We start from the raw sequence: 12,318 nt of genomic DNA, 5'->3' as shown, positions 1-12,318 counted from the left end.
AATGATCTCCCCACCTTTGTGAAGACTGGCTTTTCACACTGTACAGAGCTGGCAGTAGCCTGGGGGTGGGGGGTGGGGGTGGTCATGGGTCAGTCTTCATCTGAGTTACTGGGGCCGAGGTACTGGCAGACAGCATCATAGTGAAGCTCCACAAACTGATTCTCTCTCCACAGTTGCACCAGAGCCCGGCTCCGTTCTCTGTCCCAGTCCAGCAGGCGTCCCACTCTTCCAGCCTGTGGCCCCAGTACCGGTTGCCTTGGACTTTGGAGACCAGGGTCTCCAGCATGTCTTCCCTCAAGCCTTCCAGGACTAGGCCTTCATCTGTTAGACACTCACAGGTATCTGGGCTGAGGACATCTTCAATCGTCATCTTGGTGTTGTAATACCGGCCACAATACAACCTTGTGCAGCTTGTCCACAAAGGAGGTTTTATGCAACTGGCTGAGATCCAAGGAGTTCTTGTCAAACTCCTGCTGGGAGACAGGCGCAGCCAGTATTCACTAACAGTTACCATTCGGCTCCCCATGGCCAGGTGAACCATGGCCCGAACGCTGTCAGGATCGAGGCCTTCTACTTTCCATAGAGGCCTTGGTGAGGGCCAGAAAGAACTACCACAGCTCCCTGGGGCACCAGTCCTTGAGGCTGGTCTTCCTTATCCTTCTCTTGCTCCTCATCTGGGCTTCGGGTGGAGGCCGGTGGGGGGGCCAGGACCCCGACTTCAGTCAGGTTCGCACCCAGGCCTAACCCCTTTGGCCTTGGTGGGTTAACACGGGGCTTCAACACTTGATTGAAGGTGCGGCCAATGCCCTCGCCAGGTTTCCAGCCCATACCTCATAACACAGCCAGCCCATAGGCTTCTACAGTGACTGCCTCCTAGTCAGCTTCCTCCAGCACTGTCTCAGCCCAGGGTTTGCTATCTGCCACCTCCTGGTTGGGGATGCATTCTTGCTGGATCATGGGGTTAGCAAGCATGGGGTTGACATGGGGCTTGCTGATTTTTGTCTCTCCTCCAGGGACTTCTTGGAGTTCTCAGTGAGCTCCTTCACAGCCTGGGACAGCACCATATCCACCAAGGCCTCAGTATTTGTGGATGACCCAGAGACTGGGTCGGTAGCTGCCTGCAATGGCCATTCTGGATCAAAAGGATGACGAGTTCCTTGGGGGGTTCTGAGGGTTTCATTCTCAGAAGCTTGCTCCCTTCCAGGGTCTTTAAGAAATCCTTCTCCTCCAGAGCCACACCTGAGTCATCTGTATCCGCCAGCAGTCTCTGCTCCATTGTGCGACTAAAGCTGAATTTAATTGAGGCAGCAGAGGCTCCTGTGGGCCACAAAGTACCCTCTTCAGCCTCCGCCATCTCACTCCTCCTTCCCGGGCGACTCTTACACCTTAAGTATCTTAACATTTTACTTAATTATATTTCGATATAGCTGCAAAAAAATATGGCTCTTATGATGCAATGTTATTTTCACTAAGGTTCTTTCCAAGTTGACTTAATGCATACTTGACAGAATTAAGGATATGTAATTCTTCCTTATTCTGTTTTAGGAAATGAAGAAAATAGGTTTTCAAACTAATCTCATTTGCAAAAATATACCATTAACTACCTTTACAATTCTATTGAACTAGGCCTACTTTTTCTTTTCATTTTTAACTTCAGACAAATATAATTTTTAAAATATTTTTATATGTTGTTCCTCGCTAATTTTTAAAAAGGATTTACTGTCAGGTAAATCATGTAGATCAAAGGGCACAAGTTTTCAGTTATAAGAGGAATAAGTTCTGAGAATCTAATGTGCAGCATGGTGACTATTGCTAATATAGTATTGTATACTTGAACTTATTTTAAGCATTAAACTGTTTAAGAAATTATGAGATTTTCTTATCTGCTTTTTGAGTCAGGTTTTCAAATATTCTTGAATAAGCAGTTGTTGTAACTGGCTTTCTTATTATACATAGCTCATGTCATGATGTCAAGTTTTTATTCTCAGTGTGATAATTGTCTCCATAACATTACAATGATATAAATGAGAGTTACAGCTGCAAATTCAGAGATACACATGCTATTAATGATATATGCTCTAAGAATCTTAGATTGGGTTGAACTACCATTGAAAACTAAAAATTATATTCAGTATACTGTTTTATATATGAATAACACTATCAAAAAATTGCTTTCACCTGTTTTATCATGCAATTGGTCTGTTTCACAGAAATAATAGCAGCTCTAATTTTATTTTTATACATATTTTATCTCAGAATTTAATCTCAGAATAGAAATATGTCCCATATAGAGGTCCTCCTAAAAATTATCTCCAGTATCAATTTAATTGATATGAACAACCATTAGGCAGATGTTAAAACTCTCTCACAGGAAAGACCCAGCATTGGTAAAATAAAACAAAACACAAAACAACAATAAAAAAACAAAAACAAACAAACAAAAAAACCTTATCCTAAGTTCCAGTGCAAATAAAGTAAATGGAGAGAATCTGAGGCCCAACCTAAGTTACTTCAACAGTTATGCTATTTGGATTACACTGTGTTCTTCTCCTGATATAAAAATAAATCAGATAGGAATCCTATGCTCAATTCTGTTTTGCTAAATTGTTATTTCTGCTTTTCCCTAGGCTGTGTCATCTACTGCTCATGATTCAGATTTATCTGGGCATGTGTTTCAAATTGATGGTATAAGCCTAAGAGAAATCTGTTTATGTGTGTGTATCTGGACACACACATAGGATAATCCACCCTGTCCATCACAAGAAGTCTCAGTGCCCAGGTGTGAAATAAAGGCACAAAGAAAGCCAGTTGTTTAATGGGAAGTGAGGTAAGTTATTCAAATCCATTTTCACCCCTACTCCCTGGGCTCATATTCAAGTGGAAGGGAAAAGAAAGTTGTTAGCAAAAATGAAACAGATGCTTACTATGAGGTATAGGCAATGCTACTATATGATCCTTAACTTAGCATGTATAAAGAAGCAGGAGCCCTTGTTTGCCACAGTGAAATAAATGCTTGTTTATTTTTTAACTAGAGACAGTACAAGCGGGGAAGGGACAGAGAGAAAGAGACACACACACAGAGGATCCGAAGCAGGCTATGCACTAACAGCAGAGAGCCCAATATAGGGCTCAAACGCACAAACTGTGAGATCATGACCTGAGCTGAAGTCAGAAACTTAACTGACTAAGCCACCCAGGTGCCCCTGCCACAGTGAAATAAACAGCAAGAGAGAGCTCAGCCATGACAAGAGTTCTACTCAGTGATCTGCTGTAACAGGACCAATTTGCAGCAGCTCTTGCCATGCCTAAGGGACCAGTGGTGACGACAAATCAGAGAAAAGGTACCTACAGTAGAAAAGCACTTCCAAAAAAGGAGCTCAAAGGCCCTAGGGAAACCGGATATAATAAGAAAGTACATGCGAATCTTCTCTGAGAACTTCCATAAATATTTATTATGATGAGCACAGGGAATGCAGTTGTTAGTACACTATATTAATAAACTGTCCCCATTTGTATCTATAATCCAATATGGTCCAGTAACATTGAGCCTCACTTGTAGCTATTTATGTACATGGCCCATTCCATATTAACAGGCTTTTTGACTCCTCATATGAACTCTAAGAGCCATGTATGAGGTCAACTTTAAATTCCCTGAAAAACTCCCCATACCACCACTCAATGAGTGGTAGAACTAATATTATAACCAAAGATTTGGTCCCTTCAAAATCTGTATTGTTTCTTCTCCACTACTGCTTATAATCTAACTAGCTAAATTAAGAGCAACTATTGCCCTTTTGGAAACATCCTTGGAATTTGTGTCAGGATGTTCTCTTATCTAACTTTTAGATATTTTGTGTAAAAATTACTTAATATAAGCAAGGCTGTTCTCACCTTTTTCTGTTCAATATTGTTTTCTAGTGTGACAACAAAAGAAAAATATATTAAAGTCAAAATGATTAGAGGGGTGCCTGGGTGGCTCAGTCAGTTAAGCATCCAACTTTGGGTCAGGTCATGATCTCACAGCTGGTGGGTTCCAGCCCTGTGTTGGGTTCTGTGCTGACAGCTCAGAGCCGGAAGCCTGTTTCGGATTCCATGTTTCCCTGTCTCTCTCTGTCCTCTCCTGCTCATGCTCTCTCCACAACCCCCTCTCTGTTAAAAATAAACATTAAAAATTTAAAAAATAAAACCATTTTATATGATTTTAAAATAAGAAAAAATCCATAACATAATGCCAAAAAAAAGGGTATGTAACATCTACACCCAGAAAATCATATAACATTATTGCAAATCAATAAAGAAGAGCTAAATTAGTAGAGACCTATCTATGGGCTTGAGTGGGAAGACTTCATAACATATTAAGGTGTCAATTCTTCCCAAATGGATGTATGTATTCATTGGAACTTCAGTTAGAATCTTAATGGGATTCTAATAATATTTGAACGTTTGCTCTAAAGTGTATATGGAAGAACAAAGTAGGCTTCCTGAAGAATAGGGGATTTACTTGCTTTACTATATGGGAAGATGATTATAAATAAGATGTATGGTGTAGGTATTGAATAGACTCATTGATGAACAGAATAGAACAGGCTAGGTATTGGAATCATACATATGTAGAGCTTGGGTAGCTCACAAATATATGATGGCAAATCAGAGAAAAAAGTGCCAAAAAGAAATACTTTTTCACATGAAAAAAAAAAAAAGCTGGATTCTTACCTTCCACCATAAAATAAAAAAGAATTGAAGATGAGGAAGATAATCAACTCCACATAGGTTTTCAGAATTATTAATCTAGCTTGAAATTTTTAACATATAACTGCCTTTCTAATCCGAGTTTAAGAAAGGATTTCCTAAACAAGACACCATAAAAATACTTGAGAAATTAATTTCTATAAAGATCAAGAAGTTCTCTTCATCAATGGATACCTTTAATGAGGTCAAAAACTAAGCTACACACTTGAATTATTTGCAATATGTATTACTGACAAAATAGTTTTCAGAATATTGACTTTTAAGCCAGTAAGAAAAAACAATCCATTAGATAGGAAAAGTAATGAGAAAATATATGGACAGTAAATATAGGAAGTGATTATCAAAATAAGTAATCACAAAATATAAATCAATACTAAAATGACATATCATTTAATACCCTTTAAATCTGCCAAAATTAAGCAGTTGGACAATTTGAAATATATGGTATAGATCAATGCAGCAATAGAATCCCTTACACGTTGCTAGGGCAATTTCAACTTTGTTCAAAACACACTTAAACTTTACAAGATAATGCCAAATTGGTTAACATTCACATGCTATGATAGATTACTAATCGCCTCAAATTCCTCCCTTTCCTGTGTGCACTTCCTTTTATCATGTGACTTTGCTGCCTCTTTTATTAAGAGCCGGAATGAATATAAATATCAGGAAAAACAATAGCATAGTTGGATTTTATAGGACCCTGAATAGCCAAAGCAATTTTGAAAAAGAAAACAAGGCTGGAAGCATCACAATTCAAGCTATATTACAAAGCTATGGTCATCAAGATAGTATGGTACTGGCACAAAAACACGCTGATGAATGGAACAGAATAGAAAATCCAGATACAGACCCACAACTATATGGTCAACTCATCTTTGACAAAGAAGGAAAAAATGCCCAATGGAAAAAAGTCTCTTCAACAAATGGTGTTAAGAAATGGACAGGAGACATGAATGAACATTTTCCAAAGAAGACAAATAGCTAACGGACACATGAAAAGATGCACAATATCACTCATCATCAAGGAAATACAATCCAAAACTACAGTGAGATAACATCTCACACCTGTGAGAATGGCTAAAATCAACAATACAGGAAATAACAGATGTTGGAGATGACATAGAGAAAGGGGAACCCTCTTACACTGCTGGTGGGAATGCATACTAGTGCAGTCATTCTTGAAAACAGTATAGAGCTTCCTCAAAAAGTTAAAAATAGGGGCACCTGGGTGGCTCAGTTGGTTGAGCGTCCAGCCTTTGCTCAGGTCATGATCTCATGGGTCGTGAGTTAGAGCTCCCCATTGGGCTGGCTGCTGTCAGCCAGCACAGAGCCCACCTTGGATCCTCTGTCCCCCTCTGTCTCTACCCCCCCCCACTTACACTCTTTCTCAAAGTACAAATAAAACATTAAAAAAATTATTTAAAAACATTTTTTTTAAAAAGAACTACCCTACAACCCAGTAATTGCACTACTAGGTATTCAAAGGATACAGAAATACTGATTCAAAGGGACACATGCATCCTGATGTGTATAGCATTATCAGCCAAAGTCAAATTAGGGAAAGAGTCCAAATGTCCCCTGAATGATGAATGGATATAGAATATGTGGTACATATACATACATTGGAATATTAGCCATCGAAAAGAATGAAACCTTGCCATTAGCAATGATGTGGATAGAGCTAGAGTGTATTATGCTAAGTGAAACAAGAAAGAGAAATAGCATATGTTTTCACTCACATGTGGAATTTAAGAAACAGATGAACATAGGAGAAAAGAAAAAAAAAGAATGGGAGGCAAACCATAAGAGACTCTTAACTATAGAGAACAAACTCAGCATTGGGGTTTGGGCTAAATGGGTGATGGCCTTTAAGGAGGGCACTTATTGTGACGAGCACTGGGTGTTATATGTAAGTGGTGAATCATTAAATTCTACTCCTGAAACTAATATTACATAATATGCTAACTAGAATTTAAATAAAAACTTGAAACATTAAAAAAAAAATACAGAAAACATTCAGTGGTTGAAGTTAAACATTACTTGTCTCTGTAAAAAATAAATGTACTCTTTATGTGATTGTTTCAGTGACAGTTTTATTTAAGTAATTGAGTGGACTTTTTCATATATTGTGCTGTAATCTACTCAAAGTTAAAGTTGCATTAACAACTTTCCCTTTTGATTCAATTTAGCAAGTCACATTCAAATCTTTAACATTATTTATTTATATGCTATCTTATACTAACCTTGCTCTTCTTTTCTGAAAGCAAATGTTTGAATTTAGTCAGCTTCCCCAAACCTTCAGAAGGATTTTTAGCTTATGTTAACTTCTTTATATTTATTCCAAAGAAGCAAATTAGTACGTTAAATTTAAATGAGAAGTGAATTTTAAAACATATTTAAAGATCATGGGGTGGTTCTACTTTTAACTTTTTTGAGGCACAATGGAATATTAGTCCACCATTATAAAAATGAAACCTTGCCATTTGCAATGACACAGGTGGAGCTATAGTGTATTATGCTAAGCAAAATAAGTCAAAGAAAGACAAATGCCACATGATTTCAGGAATATGTGGAATTTGGGAAACAAACTAAGCAAGCAAAGTTAACAATAGAGAGGGAGGCAAACCAAGACACAAACTATAGAGAATAAACTGATGGCTAATAGAGGAGAAGTGGAAGGGAGAATGGATAAAATAGGTGATAGGGATTAAGGAGTGCACTTGTTGTGATGAGCATCTGGTGATGTACAGAAGTGTTGAATCACTCTATTGTACACTTGAAACTTATATTACATTGTATGTTAACGATCTGGAATTTAAATAAAAACTTAAAGGGAGAAAGAAAAAATAAAGGTGTTTAGAAATACAAAAAAAAGTGCATTTAAAGATTGTGCCAGTTAGTAAAACATATTAAATAATTATGATTCATTGAGTATACCACTCCAATTAGGTCTGACCACTACATAAAAATTTAAAATTTTTTTCAGTATTAGAGATTGTAGAAGATACCATAAAAAATAAATTTAAAACAAATAAGATATTTCTTTTTACTCCTTTAAGGAGTTCCCAATTCAACTAAAATACCTTCAGCAAGTTGAAGTCAGTTGCTACCTCTTGTGACTACTGGAATTGACACAACACCTTACAGGTAATAAGCCCTCAACAAGGAGATTGTATTGACTTGATGAACATCTGCAATACAAGATGTGCAACTCAAATACAAGATTTCTAGTCTATTGATTAAATATTAAAATTAATCCATTTTACAAAGTTTATTAAGCACCTTCTAAATACATAACATTGAAGCAAGATATAATCTAGATTTCAATGAAAACTATCATAATATTTGTACCTTAAAAAAGTTTATAACTATTCTGAGAAAAAAACAAAACAAACAAACAAAACCCAAAACACGATAAACCAAAAAGAGAAACTACCCCTTGGATGGAATACAAAGTTCGGCAATGCTTAATATCTGTTTGTTTAATCATGACTAGACTACCAGTACTGTAAGGGAAACGGAAGACAGAAGAGGAAGATACTTAACTTATATAAGGACAGAGTACCAGTAAAGTTAACATTTGACTTAAAGTCCCCTGTCAATCTTCAGAAGTCACACACCAGGGTCTAAAATAAGGATCACATACCAGGGAAATGGACAAACATCTAGCGTCATAAAGAAGAGGAGCTCAGAATTCTCTACATAAAGCAAACTTTCCTAAAGGGGAACACGTTCAGTAGGTAAAATTAGGAAAACCAAAAAAAATCAACAAATCCACTCTTCAAAAGCATGCCAGCCCAGTAGGAGTCTGAACTGGGACTGAGTAGAAGGAAAAAAAGAAAGTAGAAAAGAAAAAAGTATTCCCTAACCATAAGTTCATAATCATACACACCTGTGTCATAAAATCATACCAGGTGTTGCCTTAAAAGTATGAGGACAACAATGCAATCTTGGGGCACCTGGATGGCTAAGTCAGTGGAGAATATGACTCTTGATCTTGGGGTTGTAAGTTCAAGCCCCACATTGGGTGTAGTGATAACTAAAAACTAAAATCTTAAAAACAAAAAAGTAACCTAATGCAGCTCCATATTGGTTTTCCCATAGGAGTTTGGAAAAAGCAAATATAAATGTCCTTTGGAGGAAAACATTTTAAATAAAGACACCAACTTCTTCCTATTTATGAAATTCCAGAAAGCAGCCCCCATTCAAAATAATGAGACCCGTCAAGGATCACATAATCATGTAAACCCAACAGAAAAGTCAAACTGAAGAAAAAGATTCCCAAACTGCACATGATGGAATCATTGAATTAGTTTATAAAATAAATATATTGAGATGTACACAAAGAGAGGCATTGAAGTTATAAACAAAATTCAACTAAATATACCTGAAAATGTTGAAATATAGGACAAATTAAGCTTGAGAAATGGAAAATAGACTACTTATATTAAATCTGAGTACTCTTATTATTAAAATAAAAAGTTTACTACTAATATTTAAATTTAAATTTTAGGAATTCATACAAGTTTAAAGCAATTTAACATAGCTCTGAAACAATTAGTGGAGTGGAATGTAGTTCTATAGAAAATTTGTCAGAAAGACAAAGACACAAAATATTAGGGAGGATAGAGCGAGTAAGCTTTAATTCCATTTTTAGGAGCTGAGCGAATAGGAAGATTAGGATAAAGGCCATATTCAATGAAGTAATGTTAAGTGATACCCTAGATTTTCTATAAGATCCCCTTCCTCGGATTCAGAAAATTTAAATAATCCCAAACAGGATTAATAAAAAGAAAATCCCCAATTGGATATGTCATGGTAAAATAGCACAGGGAAAAAGGAAAAAAGAAGGTTTTAAAAGCAAAAAGCAAGATCAGTTGACCTACTAGGGAATAACAGATAGTCTACCTCTCGATAGCAGAAAAAGAAAGCCAGAAAAGAGTGAAATAATATCTTCAGAATGATAAGGAAAAATATCTATCAAAGTATAATTGTGGTATGAATTTGTTTTCTTTGTTCTCTTTATTCTACTTTTAATTAAAATAGATTCTCATTTATAAAAAATTACTACATTAAGTAGTAAAAATGTCCCATATTTTCTTTATGGTATGTGTTTTTATCTTGTTCAAAAACAGCCCTTCCTTATCTGAAGTTCATGAAGAATAGTCTCCTTTATTTTTCCCCTTTATTTCTTTTTAAATAAGATTGTTTTTAAGCCACAAACTTAAAGATTTTTCAACATCCAGCTGAGTAAAGATTTCATTTGGAATATAAAATTAACTCCAAATTAGTTACAAATAATGATCTGTAAATCAATAAGAAGACAATGTAATAGAAAACCATGGGGAAAAAAACAAACGTATTTCACACGAGGACTTCAAAATTAGAATGATTATGTCAAGCTGAGAAATATTGATTTTTTCCCTATTCTTTAATGGCACAAATAGTTCTCTATGATATACTTCACACAAAAAATATGGTAATAAATAATGTGAAATCACTATCAGGTAAGATATAATTAAACTTCTAGTTAATTTCCATAGGGATTTCAAGGAAAGAGAAAGTACAGTGAGCCTGGAAGTGTTATCACATTCTTTTAGGAGCAGTAATTTGCATTGTGACATTCCTGACAAGAGAGAGGAAGGAAGAAGAAAGGAAAAGATACACAGGAAAAGGGAAAAGATAGTATTTAGGGATGGTAAATGTGGGGCCATTCTAAGTAAACCAAGGCATAGCTCTAACAACTTTTTTTTTTCCTGTGACTAAGCAAACCTTTTTTAAATTGTTCAGTTTGCCCCCTTGAAACATGTCAAATGACTCATTCCAGGTTTAGGGAGAGAGTGTTGCCTTTCAATAGTTCCATCCTCATATCCCAGAAACAATCATTCTTTCATGGCATGGTTACCTCATTTAGTCACCTCTGGGAGCTTTTGCAGGTGGGCAATATTTCACACGCAGTTGGGTTTGTGTACTCTAACATCACTGAACAAAAACAAATTCATTCAGAAAAATAGCACTAGAGGGATTGGAGGCTGCTAAGGATAGTCATTCTCAGAAATGAAGCGGCCCAAAGCTCTGCTTTCCTTCAGGGTACAGAAGGGGAGCATTTTTATGAATGACATAAGGAGAACAAGCAGAGGAAGGAGCAGAGACAGAGAGAGGTAGGCTGTGTGTATCTATGCATGTTTGAAAACTGTGATTAAACTGTGGCCATATTTTGTTTTACTGTAATTTTCTAGAAAACAAATGGTTTTATATAGGTAGTTATATATTGAGAAACATACATGAAATCAGCCACTTACAGGACAATTTCACTTTTTAAGAATATAGGTCTAAACCTTAGCAAATAATTAGATTGCCACAAAATCAATATAATTAAATTCTTCCTGTAGTCAAAAAAACCAAGGACTCTTTCAGTGGTGCATTATTCATGTGGCCCAAAAAAGAGCCACACAATCGACTTGGAAGGTAATGCTGCAGAATACCAGTTGCAATGGGAACAATAAATGTGTCTAATAAAGCTTTCTCCCAGCTAGATGGGCAATTAAGGAATAGTTTCTGCCACAAAATTGTCAAGGAAACAATACCTAAACCATGTCTCTGGATCCCTCAAACCTCTTTCTGGAGAGAAGAAGTGTTCTTTTCCAAATGAAGCCTTGTCTTAGTAACCTGTTTTGTGATGAGGGCTGATAATTGCTGTTAAGTTGAGCTTTTTGGCTATACTGAAGCAGTTAGATTGGCTAGGTACTTAGGCTTGAAAATCACATTTATCAAGCCAACCTAAAAGGTCTATTATGTAGTTTTAGACCTTACTAAGAATGCTAAAGCTAGGGAAAGTATAGATCATCCAGAAAAGTCCCAGTTAGGTCTGGCAAAAATAGCTGTGCCACAAAAGTATTATTTGTAGGATTAGCTTTTATTAAGTTAAAGCTAATTAACAACAAAGGAGTTCTATAAAGACTCAATAATTCTTTGGATTATCTGATAAAGACTTCTAACTGGTTGATACATTTTATAAGCTTCAAATTTCATCACAAAGTAAGGGAACATTATGCTGTATGAGTAAACGAAAAAAATTAGTTTTAATTTAGGACTTTATTCTATGGAGGGGTTTTATTCCTAAATGTGAATGCTGCAGTATCACAACTAAGATTTTAACTATGGGGAAATATGTATCAGATATGCTTTTGAAAGTGTCATGGTTTTATTATCTCTGAAAATGCCCTCTTATCCATCTCCCTTTTGTGTCCTTTCTCTTTCTCCAAAGTCACTCTTGTTACCACGGACATAGACCCTGAAACCAATGGTTAGGATTCCAAGGAGGGAGATGGTGATCACAATACATAGAAACACACTTCCAAGTTTTATCAACAGCAAGTTGAAACAACCAACCACTCACTTCAATATTCATTACCAAAATAAATAAACTTAAATATATATATATATATATATATATATATATATATATATACACACACACACACACACACACACACACACACACACACAATTCAATTGTTTGGGGGTGCCTGGGTCGCTCAGTTGGTTAAGCATCCGACTCTTGAT

General features: G+C 36.2%; 1 pseudogene; it reads right to left on the bottom strand.

Annotated features, from left to right (window-relative positions):
- Nucleotides 1-5: 5 nt before the first annotated feature.
- Nucleotides 6-1,366, bottom strand: LOC101100074 (annotated as a pseudogene).
- Nucleotides 1,367-12,318: the final 10,952 nt, after the last annotated feature.

The sequence above is a fragment of the Felis catus genome, chromosome C2, assembly GCF_018350175.1.
Source record: "Felis catus isolate Fca126 chromosome C2, F.catus_Fca126_mat1.0, whole genome shotgun sequence".
Taxonomy (NCBI): Eukaryota; Metazoa; Chordata; class Mammalia; order Carnivora; family Felidae; genus Felis; species Felis catus.
The sequence above is the reverse complement of the archived record's forward strand: the minus strand, read 5'-3'. Positions and strand labels throughout refer to the sequence as shown.